The 21,002-nt window shown below is 42.3% G+C and overlaps 1 protein-coding gene and 1 pseudogene across 3 annotated transcripts in view; one reads left to right on the top strand and one right to left on the bottom strand.

The window, feature by feature from the left end:
• The window catches only part of CTNNA2 (catenin alpha 2), a 1,396,988-nt gene that overhangs the window by 700,690 nt on the left and 675,296 nt on the right, over positions 1-21,002 (top strand). The window lies entirely within an intron of this gene.
• LOC102191531 lies at positions 1,539-2,604 on the bottom strand (annotated as a pseudogene).

The following is a 21,002-nucleotide window of genomic DNA, read 5'->3' as shown; positions in this document are numbered from 1 at the left end:
GATGGGCAATAATGATCTGGAAGAAAATGTCATTAGTTCTGCTTATGAGTTCAGAGAAGATTGTTGCAGGTGAAGTGAAGCTTAAGTTGGGCTTTGAAGACAATAAAGCAGAGCGCAGTTAAGAAAAGGGCAGGTGTGATCACAAACTTGGCCCATCGTCAAGGGCATCGGAGATGTGGGCAAGTGCTAAAGGATATTGAGCGGTGGTTAAAAGATGGGCTCGAATCAGGTCGTGAGGGGCTGTAATCCGGGAGCTGTGGGGAGGCATTCAAGCAAGGGGAGAAACAAGATCTAACCTGTAATTTAGGAAATGAAAACAGAAATATAAGTGGAAGTGTATTTAAAATACATCCAAAATTATAGTATCAAATTTGGTAAATATTTCCTTAATATTTTTTAATTATTTTATTTTGAGCCAGTTCATATGTCATTTCTCGAGGGAACAATGGGAAACAGCAGTTAAGATAATGGACTTGGGGTTAGATGCTGTAAGAGCGGAACCCCGGCTCTGCTGCCCCAAGGAAGTTAGCTAACGTTGGTGCTCACCTGAAAGAGGAGACTGCACTATATACCGCATGGTGACTTGTTGTTGCTGTTGTCACTCCGTCGTGTCAGCTTCTTTTCAACCCCTTGGACTGCAGCATGCCAGGCTTCCCTGTCCTTCACTCCGTCCCAGAGTTTGCTCAGGCTCATGTCCATTGAGTCAGTGATGCTAGCCAACTCTCATCCTCTGTTGCCCGCTTCTGCTCCTGCCTTCAATGTTTCCCAGCCTCAGGGTCTTTTTCAGTGAGTTGGCTCTTTGCATTAGGTGGCCAAAATCTTGGAGCTTAAGAGTTTTCAGTAAAATGATACATATAAAATGCTTAGCATAAACTGCCTCACAGTGCTCAACAAGTAAAAATTATACATTTTGATTAAAATGATCTTTGATTAAAATTATTAAAATAAGTATACATTTGATTCAAAAATTATACACTTTGATTAAAAAGAATCTGTAGTTCTTGTGTTTCACTGCTAATTTAAGACCTCTGAGAGACAGTGCACTAAGTCGTGTCCGACTCTTGCGACCCCATGGACTGTAGCCTACCAGGCTCCTCTGTCTATGGGATTCTCCAGGCAAGAATACTGGAGTGGGTTGCCATTTCCTTCTCCAGGGGATCGTCCCAACCCAGGAATAGAACCCAGGTCTCCAGCATTGCAGGCAGATTCTTTACCGACTAGGGTGGGGGGCGGGGGTGGTGTAAGAATAAGAAAGCAAATAGAACAGGGTGGACAAAGAGTGGAATGATTAAGATTGATGGGGGCTCTAACTGGATCCATTTTGCCGTGGCTCCCTGGCCCTCGCAGGCTCTCAACAATCACATGAGATTTTAGGAATGCACCACACAGAATTGATTAGTGAAAAGATATACCACATAGAACTGATTTGTTAAATATCACCCCCCGCCCCTTACCCTCTGCCTCCAACATACCCCCTAGAGTACTAGAGGCAGGGAAGACCTAAACTATTGGGAAGAATCCCTAATACTTTTCCAGGGTAGAATTCGGCTAAGTCCAAAAAGGATCCTTCTTTTAAGGGTTTTGGGAAACTAGACACTGCAATTTTATTAGTATCGGCAACGTTTGTTTGGAGCAAATTCAGCTCCAGGAGCTGCACGGTTGAATGCAGGAGGGGTTCCACCAAATGCCCCAATTTTTTCCATTGTAGCAGCTTGGCCAAAGTGTTCAGTTGTTGGTGGGGTCAATCCTAAGGTTCCATCTGGCATCATAGTGGCTGGTCCTGGAGGAGCTGGAGTACCAGCTGGCACAGGAGCAGGGGGCATGGCGCCTCTGTTGTTTATGCCCATAGCACCTCCCATAGCCATCTGACCCATCAGTATCTCTTGCTCTCTCGCATCAGGGAAGGTTCCCTTGAATCCTTCCTGCTGTTGTTGCGTTGTTTCTTATTGTTGCCGCCGCATCTCTTCCTCATGGCGCCTGAGCTCCTCCTCCTGCCTGAGCTCCAGCTGCTTTCGTTTTTGCACTTGATTGTGCAGCTCTTCCATCCTCCGAAGTTCTTCTTGACGCCTCATCCAATCCTGCCTCATTAGCATGACCTGGTGCTCATGGCGAGCAGCCTCCATCTCCATCTCCGTCTTCTCACGAGCTTCCTTGATGTCTCGGTCCACTTGGTCCTGCTGCTGCTTTTCCATCTCAATAAGTGCCTTCCAGCGCCTGGCATACTCATACTCAAAGGAGCCAGGCTGTGCAAATCTGGGTGGCTGTTCTCGCTCTTCGTGAAATTGCTGATTCTTTATAACCAGCTTCTCTGGGAGTCCCTCTTCATCATCTAACTGGTCCATGGGCTCCATAGTCACAGGTCGAGGAAATGTGGTTAGCAGGAAGGAGCCTTCACTGCATCTGTCCAGCTGCTTTCTGAGCAGCTGGCTTCCCTGAGAATTCAACAGTGTCTTTTCCTGAGGGCCTGCCTCGATCATCCACAATGACTACAGCCCTCTCCACCTGGCCGAACACAGAAAAGGCCTCCTCCAGCAGTTCATTGGACACATACTGAGGAAGGTTAAGACCTCTAGTCCCCTTTAGAAATTCCACCTCCCAGATCATTCTGGAAGTCTAGGGGGATGTAGTCAGATCTAGTGCATTGGCCAAGAACCAGTTTCTGCAGCTCCAGTCCTGCTCACACCATGACTTCCTCTTAGTGGGCAAAGGGGCTCCCTGGCTAAGGGCGCTGTTACTGTCTTAGCCCCTTAAGGCTCCAAAGCCATGCTGTTGTCTTTGTCACAAGTTGTCCTGTCCTTAGTGAGTTCCAGAGTTTATTAAGTTGCTCCTTTTGAATATTTTTCCCTTTTTACTCTTACACAGCCTGAATATATATCCATTAGGAGCTTGGCAGAGAGAGCTATAGTATCTTCATTATTGTCACCTGCCTCCAGGGATCACAGCTCAAATGGTTTTAGGTTTGTGACCCCAACACCATGTGTCCAAAGAGGTTGCTCCATCACCTGATAAAACGAGTTATTCTTCCCTTGCCATGGCCTCCCCTCTTTCTTCCCCACACAGGAAAAGGGTGTTGTTTATTTGCTAAGTCATGTCTGACTCTTCTGTGACCCCATGGACTGTATGTAGCCTCCTAGACTTCTCTCTCCATGGAAGCTTCCAGGCAAGAATACTGGAGTGGGTTGCCATTCCCTTCTCCAGGGGATCTTCCCAACCCAGGGATCAAACCTGCATCTCCTGCACTGCAGGCGGGTTCTTTACCACTGAGCTACCTTGGAAGCCCCAATAGAAGCGTAGAGATTGTGAATGAAATATACTTTTTCTTTACAAATTTTTAAGGAAGATACCGAATATCTTTAAAAAAATATTGGAAGATAATTGCTTTACAGTGTTTGTGGGTTTCTGCTGTACAAAAACATGAATCAGTCCCAAAATATATCCCTTCTCTCTTGAGCCTTCCTCCCATCCTACCCCTCTAGTCATCACAGAGCCCCGAGCTGGACGTCCTGTGCTATACAGCTACTTCCTACTAGCTATCTGTTTTACATACAGTAGTGTATATAAGTCAGTGCTACTTTCTCAATCTGTCCCACCTTCTCCTTTCCCTGCTGTTTCCACAAATCCTTTCTCTAAGTCTGCATCTCCATTTCTTCCCTGCAAATAAGTTGACATTGCCCTTTTGAATTACTATAGTGATGAGCTGAGTATTACCAGGAAGGGCATGTGAGGATGGAAGTTCAGTTCAGTTCAGTCGCTCAGTCGTGTCGACTCTGCGACCCCATGAATCGCAGCACACCAGGCCTCCCTGTTCATCACCATCTCCCGGAGTTCACTCAGACTCACGTCCATCGAGTCCATGATGCCATCCAGCCATCTCATCCTCGGTCGTCCCCTTCTCCTCCTGCACCCAATCCCTCCCAGCATCAGAGTCTTTTCCAACGAGTCAACTCTTCTCATGAGGTGGCCAGAGTACTGGAGCTTCAGCTTTAGCATCATTCCTTCCAAAGAAATCCCAGGGTTGATCTCCTTCAGAATGGACTGCTTGGATCTCCTTGCAGTCCATGGGACTCTCAAGAGTCTTCTCCAACACCACATTTCAAAAGCATCAATTCTTCGGCACTCAGCCTTCTTCACAGTCCAACTCTCACATCCATATGTGACCAGAGGAAAAACCATAGCCTTGACTAGACGGACCTTAGTCGGCAAAGTAATGTCTCTGCTTTTGAATATACTATCTAGGTTGGTCATAACTTTTCTTCCAAGGAGTAAGCGTCTTTTAATTTCATGGCTGCAGTCACCATCTGCAGTGATTTTGGAGCCAAAAAAATAAAGTCTGACACTGTTTCCACTGTTTCCCCATCTATTTCCCATGAAGTGATGGGACCGGATGCCATGATCTTCGTTTTCTGAATGTTTAGCTTTAAGCCAACTTTTTCGCTCTCCTCTTTCACTTTCATCAAGAGGCTTTTTAGCTCCTCTTCCCTTTCTGCCATAAGGGTGGTGTCATCTGCGTATCTGAGGTTATTGATATTTCTCCCGGCAGTCTTGATTCCAGCTTGTGTTTCTTCCAGTCCAGCGTTTCTCATGATGTACTCTGCATATAAGTTAAATAAGCAGGGTGACAATATACAGCCTTGACGTACTCCTTTTTCTATTTGGAACAAGGAACTTAAATCAAGTCTTAAAAATCTGATTGAAAACCTCCATACCACTTGTCCAAACCATGAAGTCATAAAATATCCATTACACAGTGAAGCTGCACTCAGTCTGCATACGAGCAGGGTTGCGCTGTCTTTCTCTCACATTAACTTCTATGTGTCTTCTTTCCTTTTTTCTCAGTCCCCAGGCTTAGGGGTCTTCTTCCAGCTGACCAGTAAGTCACAGACATATGTAGCTAATCATTTTTCTCTCACAGTGTATTTAGAGAGTCAGCCCACCACATGTCCTTTGCATTGTGTTCCTTGCTATGGGCCTGAATGTGCCATGTGCTGAGATATAGACTCTGGGTATTTAGTGCAGAGAAGCCTACATCCTGAGCAAAAATAAACTGAATCCCTGGAGGCAGATGCTAGACAGGTTCAGAAGTCACAGTGTACAGACAGGGAACCCTTTACTAAAGAGAAAACTTGATAAAATCTTCTTGTAGAACATGTGACCCATTGGTAATTATCTTCTCAATGTAGACAACGTTATGAGAAATGCCATTCACAATTTTTCTAGTGGGAAATGGATTTTGTAAAAAACAACAATTAGAAAATTTAGATATTTTATGAGATTTATAGGATCTCATAGGATTGATAGTTACATCTTTAGTTATGAGAATACCTCTACTTTCAGGACAAATGTGTTATTCCATAGTTATTGGATGGGACTCTCAACAACAGGTCAGTCTGTAATGGTTAATCTAATTCTAGTATCTGAATTCTGTTGTACTATGTAATCTTAAGGGGAAAAATGATGAGGACATTTTCCTGTGGTTTCTAAACATATATAGATTCACGCAAATGATAGCAACAGGGATTTAAGTAAACCTGACTCTGCCCAATAGATTGTGTATATTTTAAAATGTGAAAGCTTTCTCTTTATACTTCAGAAAAGCAAGCGATAATTTTCACTACAAATTGTTTCTCCTGCACATTTGTCTGTAAGTTTATATTTTTGGGTATTAGCAACATTGCAAGGACTTGGCAGAATAGATCCAAAAATCAATTTGAAAACAACAAAAAAAATGGAGGGCTGGTTTAGGGAATAAAGCAGGGAAGGTGAGTTGTCAGCAAGGAGGAGTGCTCTTTCCTTGCAAAGGTAGTTGCTTGATCCACTTCATTGTCACTCGCCGAGGAAATGAGGAAACTGACCAGAGGGTGTCTTGGTCTCGAGTGATGCCCTGGCTCCTCAGTAATTGTGACTGATATTCAAAAAAGCCCCCTCCACAGAGGTGTTCACAATTCTCAGAGATAGAAAAACACTTATTGTCTTTATCATTTGTTGAAAATTTCATTAGTTGCAATTCATTTCCCTTAAACAAAGCTGTATTCAACTAATTCTTTGCCTGGGAAAAGTAGTCATTTTAATTAGTTTTTGTATATTATTGATTTTAAGGACAATAAAGATACATCAAAAGCACCCCAGGTGGAGCTGGTGGTAAAGAACCTGCCTGGCAATGCAGGAGACATAAGAGACCCTGCTTCAATCCCTGGGCTGGCAAGATCCCCTGGAGGAGGACATGGGAACCCACTCCAGTTTTCTTGCCTGGAGAATCCCAAGGCAGGAGGAACCTGGTGGGCTACAGTTCATAGGGTGGCAAAGAGACATGACTGAAGCAAGGTAGCGTGCATGTATGCACACAAAGATAAATCAAAGGTAGAGAAGGGTATTCAATGAAAATGTTACCTTAAAAGCCTAGAATCATAAACATTTGACTTGTTTGAGATTTTAAATATTATCTCACATACTAACATCTTCCATTGAAGAAACCAAGGTCGAGCCAGTTGAGATCATTTGTCAAAAGCTTATTATAGCTTCCCTTGGTGGCTCAGACGGTAGGGTCTGCCTGCAATGTAGAAGACACGGGTTTGATCCCTGGGTTGGGAAGATCGCTGGAGAAGAAATGGCAACCCACTCTAGTATTCTTGCCTGGAGAATTCCCATGGGCAGAAGAGCCTGGCAAGTATAGTCCATGGGGTCACAAAGAGTCAGACATGAAGGAACAACTTTCCTTTCACTTTCACGTTCATGAAACAACAGTAGGCATGATAATGATACTATCACATATATGCACCCGTTTATTTTCTAGTCCACACACAGGTGTGTGTCTCATGTAGATACTGTATATCTTAAATGGCAAATAGGTATATATTCAAGCCACACTGAACTCCTATATCAAACAAGACAACCTCCATGCACTGTAATTGATTCATCTGTTTGGTGGAAGACTCAAGTTCATTTGCCCATTGAAACTGCAGATTGCAGTGCATTCATTTGAAAGCCTTCTAAAAATGAATTTGTTATAAAGGGTGTGTTGATGAAACTCTTCCAGCTTCAAATACAGAAAACTTTAAGTGTATCTGTTTTTGTTTAATTTCCTTAAATCCAGCTATACATAATAACTTCAGTAGTGTAACTGAAATGAGTGATCACCAGAAGATTTTTTGACCTGCTTCATCGGGTGGAGAGGATTTGAAATGGGAAGAAGCAGTTTTCATAAAATAAATTAACAGTTTGTTCTGACCATTTGAGAAAAGAAACTTTCCTTCTTATAATCTGTACCCAGTGACATCTGCAGGTGGGAGAGAGGATTTACATAGTTTTTTGGTGTGTTCACCTAATGGAGTTGAACTAAATAACAGTGGGTTAAATTTTGTCTTCATCTTTTGTCATTATTTCCATTTTTCTGCTTCACTTGTTCATTGTGCCTTTGGTTTAGTGTGAAGAGTTAATATTTTAAGACTATGCTGATGAAGAGGAACTAAAAAGCCTCTTGATGATAGTGAAAGGGGAGAGGGAAAAAGTTGGCTTAAAGCTCAACATTCAGAAAACTAAGATCATGGCATCTGGTCCTATCACTTCATGGTAAATAGATGGGGAAACAGTGGAAACAGTGTCAGACTTTATTTTGGGGGGCTCCAAAATCACTGCAGATGGTTATTGCAGCCATGAAATTAAAAGACGCTTACTCCTTGGAAGGAAAATTATGACCAACCTAAATAGCATATTGAAAAGCAGAGATATTACTTTGCCAACAAAGGTCCGTCTAGTCAAGGCTATGGTTTTTCCTGTGGTCATGTATGCATGTGAGAGTTGGACTGTGAAGAAAGCTGAGCGCCAAAGAATTAATGGTTTTGAGCTGTGGTGTTGGAGAAGACTCTTGAGAGTCCCTTGGACTGCAAGGAGATCCAACTAGTCCATCCTAAAAGAGATCAGTCCTGGGTGCTCTTTGGAAGGACTGATGCTAAAGCTGAAACTCCAGTACTTTGGCCATCTCATGCGAAGAGCTGACTCACTGGAAAAGACTCTGATGCTGGGAGGGGTTGGGGGCAGGAGGAGAAGGGGCCGACAGAGGATTAGATTGCTGGATGGCATCACCGACTCGATGGACATCAGTTTGAGTGAACTCCGTGAGTTGGTGATGGACAGGGAGGCCTGGCGTGCTGCAATTCATGGGGCTGTAAAGAGTCAGACACGAATGAGCGACTGAACTGAATGGATGTAAGATGAGTTTTAAAAAATCACTTCTAGTATTTATCAATAGTTTTCTTTGCTATGTACTGCATTCAGCTTGTTACCATGGGCTCAGGAAGAAGTCAGAGTTCTACAGACTGCCTTCCTACTCAAAAGAAAATCATTTGTACCCATACTTATTCTGGCTTTTCAGATTTAGGCAAGTGGCCTTATGTCCTTATTTCTAGCCAACACTTCAAGGGAATTTCAAGTTGAACTCTTTAAAGGGGGAGATATTCAACAAATGGACTCATGATATTTTTGTACTCAAGAGAATGTGGGTGGATAATACTAAGACCACTTATTGTGGAACAACTGTTTATAGTTTATTAAGTAAATATTCCCATCTTGTGAGATGTGTTGTTATGTCCATTTTACAGATGTGGAAAACTGAGAAGTAATTTCTTAGATGGTGTAATTAGGATTCCATGGCAGTTGTCTTCTCTCCAGACCGAGTGTCTACTCTAGGACATGGGTTATGTAGGTACCACACCTCCTTGGCTAGCTTTGTATGCTACCTTTCATATTCTAGTCAGTGCAGAGGAATCACTTATCGGTCTTGTTAAAATGCAGATTCTGATTCTGACTAAGGCCTAGAATTCTGCACTTCTACCCAATTCCCATCCTTTGGTGCCTGAGATTCCACGCTTCCTGCAAGTTCCCTGGCTCCTGCGCGCAGCACACATCTGGTAGTAAGCTACTTGGGAGTCCCCTGTCAACCGGTGGTAGATCGTGGCCCCGTCCTGCTGTAGTGGTCATTGCCACTTCTTCATTATCATTAACTGCTTCTCCTTGGAAAATATGCCTGTAGGGAGGAGTGTATGGATCATTGTGCCTATGTGTGCATGCTCAGTCACTTCAGTTGTTTTCAACTCTTTGCCACCCCATAGACTGCAGCGCACCAGGCCCTCTGTCCATGGGATTCTCCAGGCAAGAATACTAGAGTGGGTTGCCATGCCCTCCTCCAGGGGATATTCTTGACCCAGGGATCGAACCTGCATCACCTGTGTCTTCTGCTTTGCATGCAGATTCTTTATCACTGAGCCACTGGAGCAGCCCCATGTATCTTTGTAATATACATTAAATCTTGAGATGAATATATCTTAAATTATAAGAGTATCAATATGCAGAAATCATTCTGTTTGCAAATATCCATTTTACAAAGTAACATACTTCGAAAACAAATTTATGGTTACCAAAGAAGAAACATTCTGGGGAGGGATAAATTAGGAGTTTAGGATTAACATGTACATACTACAATGAATAAATCAGATTGTCAACACGGACCCAGTGTATAGCACAGGGAACACTACTCGATATTTTGTAATAACTTATGTGGGAAAGAATGGGAAAAAGAATGGATATATATCCCTTCTTTTATGTATATAAAAAACTTAATCACTTAGCTACACACCTGAAATTAACACAGCATTTTAAATCAATTATGGGAAGTGAAAACAGTAGTCACTCAGTCCTGTCTGACTCTTTGCTACCCATGTACTGTAGCCTACCAGTCTCTGGTGTTCATGGAATTCTCAAGGCAAGAATACTGGAGTCAGTAGCCATTCCTTTCTCTAGGTGATCTTCTTGATCCAGGAATCAAATCTGGGTCTCCTGCATTGCAGACAGACTCTACTGTCTGAGTCACCAGGAAAGCCCAAATCAGTGATAGTCCAATATAAAATAAAAATTAAATTTAAAAAAATATTCATTTTACAAAGCAGCACAGCAGGGCTGTGTTTAAAGTGGGCCTCGTACCTGGCAAACCATGTTCTGCAGAAGGCTTGTATCCCAGGTGACTGAAAATTAGAAGTGTAAAGAAAATGAAAAATGCCTTTTCAGTCTTTATATTGTGTGTTTTTGCTCAGTTTATGCAACCAAATTGGAGCTTGATTGGTTTAAAGGGCCTGACCTCCATGGCTCTACCCTCAGTAGTTGGATCTCAATCCATAGTCTCTGGGGAGCATTTCACTTAACTGGAATAAAACCCACCCCAGCAGGGTTTGCATTAGCATATGCTTTTGTAACAGTTAGGAGACATCCTAAACCGAGAGGTCAAAACTATTTATGATTGGTCCTGAGAGCAGCTAAGCTAAGCTAAGCTAAGGCAGCTCCAGGTTGCTAGAGAGTGAATTTTACCTAGAATAAAAATTTCAGAAACACCAGGACTCCTTAGCCCTGCAGCCATGCTGAGCTTTGCCTGCTGCGCAGTAATGCCTTTGGCATTCCTTCTTTGCAGGGAGGATGGCGGGGTGGGGGGGTTAATTGCAGAAGAGGAGTGTTAGGTGCGGAAAGGAGTTAGATGGATGCTGTGGTTTCTGGCAGACCGCCAAGTCTGTGGCTGGCCTGCTGTCAGTCCCACATCTGCATCCCTGAGAGGCCAGCACCAACGGGCAGGTGTGTAATTAACATCATGAGGACATGTGGAGACCAGGGAAGCTGATGCCTTAGAAAATGAGGTAAGGCGCTTTCCCCAAATGAGAGACCTCAGGCTTAGGTCCTTGGTCCTCTGTTGCTGGGAATGGGATATGCTGTGGACAGAAGAGTTTACCTGTATCTGGCAATAGGGGGCTGGTACTAACACATGCCAAGGAACACAAATGGAGAGAGTTAACTCTGTCCCCCAGATAATGCATCTAAATAAAGTATCTCAGTTTTTAGTTTCCATCTTCATCGAGCATGGGGAGGTAAAGTGGTGCTATTTTTACACTATCTGAAGTTAAATAAAACTTTACATATATTTCATAATTTATGAGCCTCCTTTTAGGTACTTTTGACATTTCTTTCACATTTTTAACAGTTTAAATTCTCTCCATACAGTAATGACTTTTTTGGTGTGTTGGGAGCATATGCACTAAGCTGTATGATAGCTGATAACACCTTTTCCCCATACTTATAACTTGTTGTGAACTGCCAGCCAGGAAGCCAAGTCTTGACCAAAGCCAAATTTTACTTGATCCACATAATTATTAATTTTTTTAAAAAAATTCAGTTGTGAAAATTTAAAACTTGTGCACTTCCCTATGAAAAGTCAGGTTTCCAATGGCTCTTGAGATGTGAAGACTTGTCATCATGGAATTTAAGTGGCAGTGTGACTGCCAGGGATGGGGACTCAGTAGCAGCACACTGCTTTAAGCTGGGATGCATCTCCAGTTTGCCCCAGACCACACCATTCATAGGGCCAGTCCTCTGCTCTCTCTGATGCCTATATTTGAGTTTGTGACCTCTATGCCAAGTGGCCTTTGCAAAAGTTTGAGACCATGTGAGTATACCCAGGTGAAGTCCAGTGTAGCCAATGACTTTCAAGGGAGCTGAGGGTACTCCGAACTAGTCCAGATCAGGTATACATGCAAAACCTTGTTTCTGACTTCTGACACCAAGCAAGAGAATTACAGGTGTATGTTTAAGTTCTCTGGAAGGAAGAGTCAAGTAAGAGAGGTTAGGACTAGCTCTGGGAGGCTGCAAGTCCAAAATAATAGTGTTTTAAACAGCAGAGTGGCATATCTTTGACCCTTGTAGAAGTCTAAACAGGTGGTTTCCAGTTGGTATGGGTGTCCCACAACCATCAGAGACCCAAGAGCCTCATTGTGAGGCCTCTGCTCTATAAACTGAACTGTGCTCCATCTCTGGCCCCCACATTTGCATCCTAGCTGGCAGGAAAGAGGACAAACAGAGAAAGCCATACCTTCTGCTTTGAAGGAAACCTTGACGAAGCTGCATGCATCATTTCTGCCTACATCCCGCTGGCCAGAACTAAGTGACATAGTGACGTCTAGCAGCAAGGAAGGCCAGAAAAAAAGTCTTTATTCTGACTGAAGACTCTTCCCAGCAAAGAGTTCTAGCAAAGGATGAGCAAGGAGAAAACAATCTCTGCTGGGACTTTGCGATTCTAAAATTTCCCAGAGAATTGCACATGGTGGACATGAGGTAAATGTTAAAAGAGAAAAGGAGAGAAAGCATCAAACCTCAGTGGCCCCTTCTATCCTGATTGTCCACAAGCCAGTGAAATTGCTGTGAACTCTGTACATGTCACTCACTCCTTTTTTTCTCACTTCTTTTTTTTAAAATTGGAGCATTGTTGTTTTATAATGTTGTGTTAGTTTCTGCTGCGTGACGAAGTGAATCAACTGTATCTATACATATATGTCCTCCCTCTTGGACTTCCCCTTATCCCACCACATAAGCTACCACAGAACATCGAGCTGAGCTCCCTACTCTCTACAGCAGTTTCCCACCGGCTATCTCTGTCGCATATAGCAGTGTGCTTACATCAGTCCCTGCCTCCCAGTTCATATGCCCAAGCCCCCACCATCCTCATGTCCATTCCCTACTTCTGTGTCTCTATTCCTCCCTGCACATAGGTGCATCTGTACCATTTTTCTAGATTCCAGTTACATGGGTCAATATACAATATATATGTACATATATGTTTTTTTCTTTTTCTGACTTCCTTCACTCTATATGACAAAATAAGAAATGTAGGGTTCCGTTCTGTGTGAAACAGTTTACAAAAGTTAAATGTAGATAAAACTTTTTGAACTTTAAGCATTTTTGAACTTTTACTGTAATAAATCTGTATGATAACAAAGAAACCTACTAATACATGTGATTTTATTTAAAGTATCTTTAATATTAATTTCTCATTTTGATAACTAATTTCTCCTATAAATGCTTTCTTCTCTGCAATCACCCTGTTTTTTGCAGTCTAGCTTTATTAAGGCTTTTGAAGGCTAAGTTGAAGATCTCTCTTGGTAAATGACACATTGCACTTGGAAAATATGTGGTTTATTTTCAGTTATCTTTCAATGTTGATTTCTAACATAATCCCACAGTGATAAGAATGCAGACTCTGTGTGATTTCAATATTTTCAGACCATGAAGACTTTGCACCTTGTTTTATGTCCCTAGATACGTTAGAGTGTCTCCTAGTGTACAGTCTTTGGGAACTTGAATAGAATTGTATCCTGCTGCTATGTGAAAATTGTGTAATTCTTAATTATGTTGAATTGGTTTACAGTGCTTTTCAGGTCTACTATATTCTTCTACTTATTTGTTTCTTCATTCTATTAACTTTTGAGAGTTTAATGTTGAAACTCCAACTAAAAATCTTAATTTATCTACTCAAAAAATGATTGTAATATATATATAGATAGATAGATAGATAAATGATAACATTCTAATGGCAGAAAGCAATGAGAAACTCTTGAAGAGAGTGAAAGAAGAGAGTGAAAAAAAGCTGGCTTAAAATTCAACATTAAAAAAACTAAGATTGTGGCATCCTGTCCCATCAGTTCAGTTCAGTTGCTCAGTGGTGTCTGACCCTTTGCAACCCCATGAACCACAACACACCTGGCCTCCCAGTCCATCACCAACTCCTGGAGTTTACCCAAACTCAAGTCCATTGAGTCAGTGATGCCATCCAACCATCTCATCCTCTGTTGTCCCCTTCTCCTCCTGCCCTCAATCTTTCCCAGCATCAGGGTCTTTTCAAATGAGTCAGCTCTCCACATCAGGTAGCCAAAGTATTGGAGTTTCAGCATCAGTCCTTCCAGTGAACACCCAGGACTGATTTCCTTTAGGATGGACTGGTTGGATCTCCTTGCAGTTCAAGGGACTCTCAAGAGTCTTATTCTAACGTATCAATTTTTCTGCACTCAGCTTTCTGCACTCAACTCTCACATCCTGTCCCATCATTTCATGGCAAATAGATGGGGAATAAGTGTAAATAGTGATGGATTTTACTTTCTTGGACTGCAAAATGACTGCAGATTGTGACCACAGCCATGAAATTAAAAGATACATGCTCCTTGGAAGGAAAGCTATGAAAAACCTAGACAGCATTTAGGTTTGTCTTGTCAAAGCTATGGTTTTTCCAGTAGTCACATACGGATGGGAGAGTTGGACCATAAAGAAGGCTGAACACTGAAGAATTGATACTTTCAAACTGTGGTACTGGAGAAGACTCTTGAGAGTCCGCTGGACTGCAAGGAGATCAAACCAGTCAATCATCAAGGAAATCAATCCAGAATATTCATTGGAAGGACTGATGGTGAAGCTGAGGCCCCAATACTTTGGCCACCTGATGTGGCGAGCTGACTCATTGGAAAAAACCTGATGCTGGGAAAGACTGAAGGAAGGAGAAGTGGCTGACAGCATCACCGACTCAATGGACATGAGTGTGAGCAAACTCCAGGAAGCCGTGAAGGACAGGGAAGCCTGGCATGCTGCAGTCTGTGAGGTCACAAAGAGTCCAACATGACTCAGCAACTGAATAACACTTAACCTTGTTCTGTATTTTCCAACTCTCCTGTAAATGTGTTGTCATACTTTCATAATTTAAAAAAAAAAAAATTGGAGAGGAGACCATCTTCTTTTTAGAAACAATGCTTAATTATATTGTTGTCTTGCTTTTCTTTTAATCCAAAAGAAAGAAAAACTGAAACATAGCTCTGGAGATTTGAGATTAAATCTTTGCTCCTAATAGTCACTTTATGCAAACTATTGCAGATGCAACTAATTGATTAATTGTTTCCCAGTTGGGAACAGGGAGTACAATCTTTATTTTGTTGTTGAATAAAAGTATCCTACAATTTGCCCTGGATTAACTTTCTGAAACATACCATTAAAATGTACTGGGTGTGCTTTGGTTTCTTGGAAAAATAAGAGGCTTTTTTCAAAAGGCGTAATTGCTAATTAAAGGAGGTCTCTCAGCTTCCAAGGAGTTAGTATTTGAGAGTGGCCTTGGATCTCCAGATAGTCCAGGCTTTGATAGTGAAGATGAGGACAGCCTCACTTGGCATCTGTGCCCTGTGCAGCCATCCCTCCTTTTCATTTCGAGTTTACATTCCCATGCTACCCCCTGGTATCCGAATTGGGGAACATGGAAGAATTTAAGGGGCAAATGATGCAGCCCATGTTCTAGGCACTGGATCTCTCTTGTCTGTTCATCATGTCACTCTTATCAGCATCCAGTCACAAGCAGACAAAGGAAAGGACCAAGGTTTGGAACCAGACTTCGGCTCTCAGTAAAACTACATTTGGACAATAAACTACGGGGATTTGTTTTATATGTTTAGGAGAGTGCTTTCTTCCTGTCTCAGTAGGTAAAGAACCTGCCTGCAATGCAGGAGACCTGGATTTGATCCCTGGGTTGAGAAGATCCCCTGGAGAAGGAAATGTCAACCTACTCCAGTATTCTCGCCTGGAGAATCCCAGGGACAGAGAAGCCTGGCAGGGCTCCACAGTCCATGAAGAGTTGGACATGATGTAGCAACTGAACCACCACCACCAGGATAATTTTATTCTGTGAGCCACAAAATGGGAAAATGTGATCCAAGGATCACCTTTCTAGAGAGCTAATACTGTTCCTGGTTTTAAGGAAACAAAAGAAAACAATAGCATGCCTTTCATACTGAAAATGAAAAAAAAAAAAAAAAGAAAACTGATTAAGTATGTGCAGTGAGTAGTTTCTAGAAGCAGTAGTTTAATTTCCTTCCTGTTCCCCAGCATCTGTAAGGGTAACCTTGTCATTCTCAACATCTGCTCTGTGCATTCTCTTGAGAGCTGTAATAGAATACTGGGTCTTCTTGTCATTCTGTGAAATAAGTTATTTTCAAAGAAGGAGATTAAAGGCACTCCATAGAAAGTGTTATAATACCAGAATAGTTCTTTTCAAGTTTCCGTTTTTAAATCCCAAATGATAGTCCTTATGCCCAGTTTTCAGAAGAGAAAACTGAGGGTTGGAAGGTGTTGGTGGCTGGCTCAAGGTCACATGAGAGATGGTGGAGGGGGAGGTGGCAGAACCCCTCATTTCTGATTCAGGACTTTCTACTGTCTCAAGGGAACAGTTCTGCTATATTGTTTTGATGTTTACAGTGATTCTTTCTTTAATTTTATCTTTTAAAATTAGAGTATAACTTGAAGTGAGTATAATAATTTTGTGTTGGCTTCTGCCATACAACAATGTGAATCATTAATTACTATATATTATGTGCGTGTATGTATGTTAGTCATTCAGTTGTGTCCGACTCTTTTCATCCCCATTGACTATAGCTCGCCAGACTCCTTTGTCCATGGAATTCTCTAGGCAAGAATACTGAAGTGGGTTGCCATTTCTTTCTCCAGGGGATCTTCCCAATCTAGGGATCAAACCCCGGTCTCCGGCATTGAAGGCAGATTCTTTACCGTCTGTGCCACCAGGGAAGCCCTACTATGTATACATATATCCCTGTTGAGTCTCCCTCCCACTCCCCCCCTCCCTCCCTTCTGGGTCATCACAGAGCACCAGGCTGAGCTCCCTGTCACCCAGCAGCTGCCCACCTGCTGTCTGTCTTACACCTGGTAGCGTATGATTGTCAGTGCTCCTCTCTCAATTCGTCCCACCCTCTCCGTCCCCAGCTGTGTTCACAGGTCCATTCTCTATGTCTGGGTCCCTATTCCTGCCCTGCAAATAGGTTCATCAGTACCATTTTTCTAGATTCTATACATATGTATGTGTGTTAGTACATGTTATTTGTTTTTTTTCTTTCTGACTTATTTCACTCTGTGTAACAGACTCTAGTTTCATCCACATCACTACAGATGACTCAATTTTGTTCCTTTCTATGCCTGAGTAATATGTCATTGTATGTCTGTACCGCATCTTCTTTATCTATTCATCTGTTGATGGGCATATAGGTTGCATCTGTGTCCTAGCTATTGTAAATAGGGCTGAAGTGAACACTGGGATACGTGTGTCTTTTTGAATTATGGTTTTCTCAGTCTATATGCCCAGTAGCGGGCATTGCTGGGTCAAATTGTAGTTCTGTGCTTAGTTTTTTTTTTTTTTTTAAGAATCTCCATATTATTCTCCACAGTGGCTGTATCAATTTACATCTTCACCAACAATGCAAAGAGGTTCCTTTTTCTCCACACCCTCTCCTGCACTTTTTGTGTGTAGATTTTGAGACGATGGCCGTTCTGACCAGTGTGAGGTGATGTCTCATTGCAGTTTTGATCTGCATTTCTCTAACAATTAGTGATGTTGAACATCTTCCCAAGTGCCTCTTGGCCATCTGTATGTCTTCTTTGGAGAAATGTCTATTTAAGTCTACCACCTGTTTTTTTTTTATTGAGTTTTTTTTTTTTTAATTGAGCTCCATGAGCTGTTTGTACATTTTGGAGATTAATCCTTTGTTGCTTCATTTGCAAATATTTTCTCCTATCCTGAGGGTTGTCATTTTATCTTGTTTATGGAGAGTCAAGTGTGAAAGAGAAACATTACAAATTATTTTTGTTCTGAAGGAGTCCATATGACTGCCAACTCAGCAGGTTGTGTTTCTTCCAGGCATAGAAGCAATCTTACCTTTTAGCTATGTGCTAATGACCATCCAGCTGTTTTGTAAGGGAATTAGATCCTTGGGAACTCTTTGGTTAGAAGATGTTATTTTAAGTGCCGTAGAACCTTGGATACAACTAGAAATGGAGATCTTCCAACCCAAATGCTCATTTCACAAATGAAACCCTGACCACTGAGGTGTAATCAACTTTCCCCAGCCCCACTGCCAAGCACTACACCAAGCCCTGTTCTGGGGTGTCTCTTTATGCTCTTAAGCCATTTTCATGCTTAAAGGAATACAGATAGGTCTGTCAACCGACAAATGTGTCTCAAAAAGGTTTTTAAATCTTCCCTAAATCTAAATAATTTTTACCTGGAAGAGTTTTTAATAATGATATATGTTATCTGGAAGAATTTTTACTTGACAATTAACATATTTTTAATCAGCATAATCCATGCAATAAGCCTCTTCTTTGTCTTCTTTTTCCCTTGTTTTCTCTTTTGTTTAAAGCACCTCTAAAGTATCACAACAGTATTTTTGAAGTATCTGCTGAGAAGCATCATGATACTGTGTTTGTGCAAAGCTACAATACAGACTTTTGCATTTAGGAATGCAGCCCTGTTAGCCTAACTTCTTCCCACCCTAGCAAGGTTCATTGGTGTATGGTCCACCCCGTATTTTGTGGCACATAGGTCACTTGCTCTTGCCAGGTTCCCCTGTCATAGACTGTAGCAAGTCCCTTCTGCAGGGCCTAGTATGTGAATACACCTGCCTTACCTGGCACAATGGGTGAAAAGTGGTACTTAAAACATCCTGGACTTAGGAACAGCGTTTGGCACCTGTTGCCCAATACATATTTTTGAATGAATGCATGAACATTGCTGTCTCGATTTTGCTGGGTTTCACATCTCTGAATTCGAGTCAATAGCATTTGAGCCTCCCTGACTGAACCCTTAGACCTTGCTTCCTTTACAAGTGCCAGGGTTATAGGAGTCTCCTGGATTCTCTCAGCATGTCAAGAATATTTTAGTTGCTTGGATACCAGAAAACTGTTAGGATGGTGATCTGTAGCCCTGATGCCATAATAATACTGAGAGATTCAGAGCCATTTCTGCCCATCAGCACATAAGCCTCTCTAAATAAACTTCCTAGAATCAAGACAATTGCTGTACCCACGCAAATGACTTCTTGTCACCATGGCAACACACTTGCTCTCTTGCTAGCCCCACCCTGTTCCCAATCAGCACAGAACCACTGACTTAATAAAGCCTGACAAACTTAAACAACAGGGATTTCTTGCTTTAAGACCAAGATCTTTATTAATTCATAACCAGAGCGGCCAGAACTGTGTGTTGCAATTTCACTCACCCTGCCTGGCATTCAGGAAAAAAAATCCCCACCATGATCTATTTATGCTGGCTCTTCTCAGCTCAGCTCTTCCATTTCCCAAAGTCAGTTAACCAATTAATTGATCAATTAAGGGGATAAATTTAACTATTTGGACACTAAATAGGAAATTGTTGTTTTGTCTTTTTAGAGGGGAATTTCTCTATCTTGGCCAGTCCACATGGGGTGGTGGGTGAGCAAGGAAGCCCCAGGCATGGGTGTCTTTCCTCTCTACCTCTAGTTGGAGTATCTTGTATATTTGCTTCTGGTTGATAGTAATGCTCAAAATCCTCCAAGCCAGGCTTCAGCAATACGTGAACCGTGAACTTCCAGATGTTCAAGCTGGTTTTAGAAAAGGCAGAGGAACCAGAGATCAAATTGTCAACATTCACTGGATCATCAAAAAAGCAAGAGAGTTCCAGAAAAAAAAAAAAAAAAAACACATCTATTTCTGCTCTATTGACTATGCCAAAGGCTTTGACTGTGTGGATCACAGTAAACTGTGGAAAATTCTGAAGGAGATGGGAATACCAGACCACCTGACCTGCCTCTTGAGAAACCTATATGCAGGTTAGAAAGCAACAGTTAGAACTAGACATGGAACAACAGACTGGTTCTAAATAGGAAAAGGAGTACCTCAAGGCTGTATATTGTCACCCTGATTATTTAACTTCTATGCAGAGTACATCATGAGAAACGCTGTGCTGGATGAAGTACAAGCTGGAGTCAATATTGCCGGGAGAAATATAAATAACCTCAGATATGCAGATGACACCACCCTTATGGCAGAAAGTGAAGAGGAACTACAGAGCCTCTTGATGAAAGTGAAAGAGGAGAGTGAAAAAAGTTGTCTTCAAGCTCAGCATTCAGAAAACTAAGATCATGGCATCCAGTCCCATCAATTCATGGCAAATAGATTGGGAAACAGTGGCTGACTTTATTTTGGGGGGCTCCGAAATCACTGCAGATGGTGATTGCAGCCATGAAATTAAAAGATGCTTTCTCCTTGGTAGGAAAGTTATGATCAACCTAGACAGCATGTTAAAAAGCAGAGACATTACTTTGTCAACAATAGTCCATCTAGTCAAGGCTATGGTTTTTCCAGTACTCATGTATGGATGTGAAATTTGGACTATAAAGAAAGCTGAACACGGAAGAATTGATGCTTTTGAACTGTGGTGTTGGAGAAGACTCTTGAGAGCCCCTTGGACTGCGAGGAGATCCAACCAGTCCATCCTAAAGAATCTCAGTCCTGGGTGTTCATTGGAGGGACTGATGTTGAAGCTGAAACTCCAATATTTTGGCCACCTGATGCGAGGAGCTGACTCATTTGAAAAGACCCTGATGTCGGGAAAGATTGAGAGCTGGAGAAGGGGACGACAGAGGATGAGATGGTTGGAGGACATCACCGACTCAATGGACATGAGTTTGGGTAAATTCCAGGAGTTGGTGATGGACAGGGAGGCCTGGTGTCCTGCAGTTCATGGGGTCACAAAGAATCGGACATGACTGAGTGACTGAACTGACTGATGGCCTCTGTCTGGGACTACACGGGCCCCTTCTATGCCTCAGTGAACTTGGTTATAGTTCTACAAGGGCCACCCTTGTCCACATGAGGAAGAGAGGTGGGTTGAGACTGGAGGTCCCTTGTGTTGGATAAGGCTCTCTCTACAGTTGATTAAAGACAGACACAGCTGTAGAGGTCCCTGCAAATGATGACTGCATCAAAGGTTCTGGCAGTAACCATCCACCTTTCAGTCTCCCAGCGGGGCACTGAGAGAGAATGTCGTGCCCCTGAGCAGAAGCAGCCCTCACTAAACAGATGCAACCAGAGCAAATCGTTCAGTATCTTCCATTTCTTACAAGATCATCTCCCATCTGTGACCTGGCTCTGCCCATACCATCCCCTCCCACTCATCTCATCACTGTCTGCTTATAGTCCTCTCCCCTACTCTGAGAAGTTTATGTTTTCCTAATTTTCTGTTGTTTCTTTTTCCCCCATGCATCTGGGCTTTTGTTTCACTGTCTCATTGACCTGGAATGATCTCTTTTCTTCCCTTTCTGTTCATCCTCTAAACACACTCT

This window comes from Capra hircus, chromosome 11 (assembly GCF_001704415.2).
Source record: "Capra hircus breed San Clemente chromosome 11, ASM170441v1, whole genome shotgun sequence".
NCBI lineage: Eukaryota > Metazoa > Chordata > Mammalia > Artiodactyla > Bovidae > Capra > Capra hircus.
The sequence above is the reverse complement of the archived record's forward strand: the minus strand, read 5'-3'. Positions and strand labels throughout refer to the sequence as shown.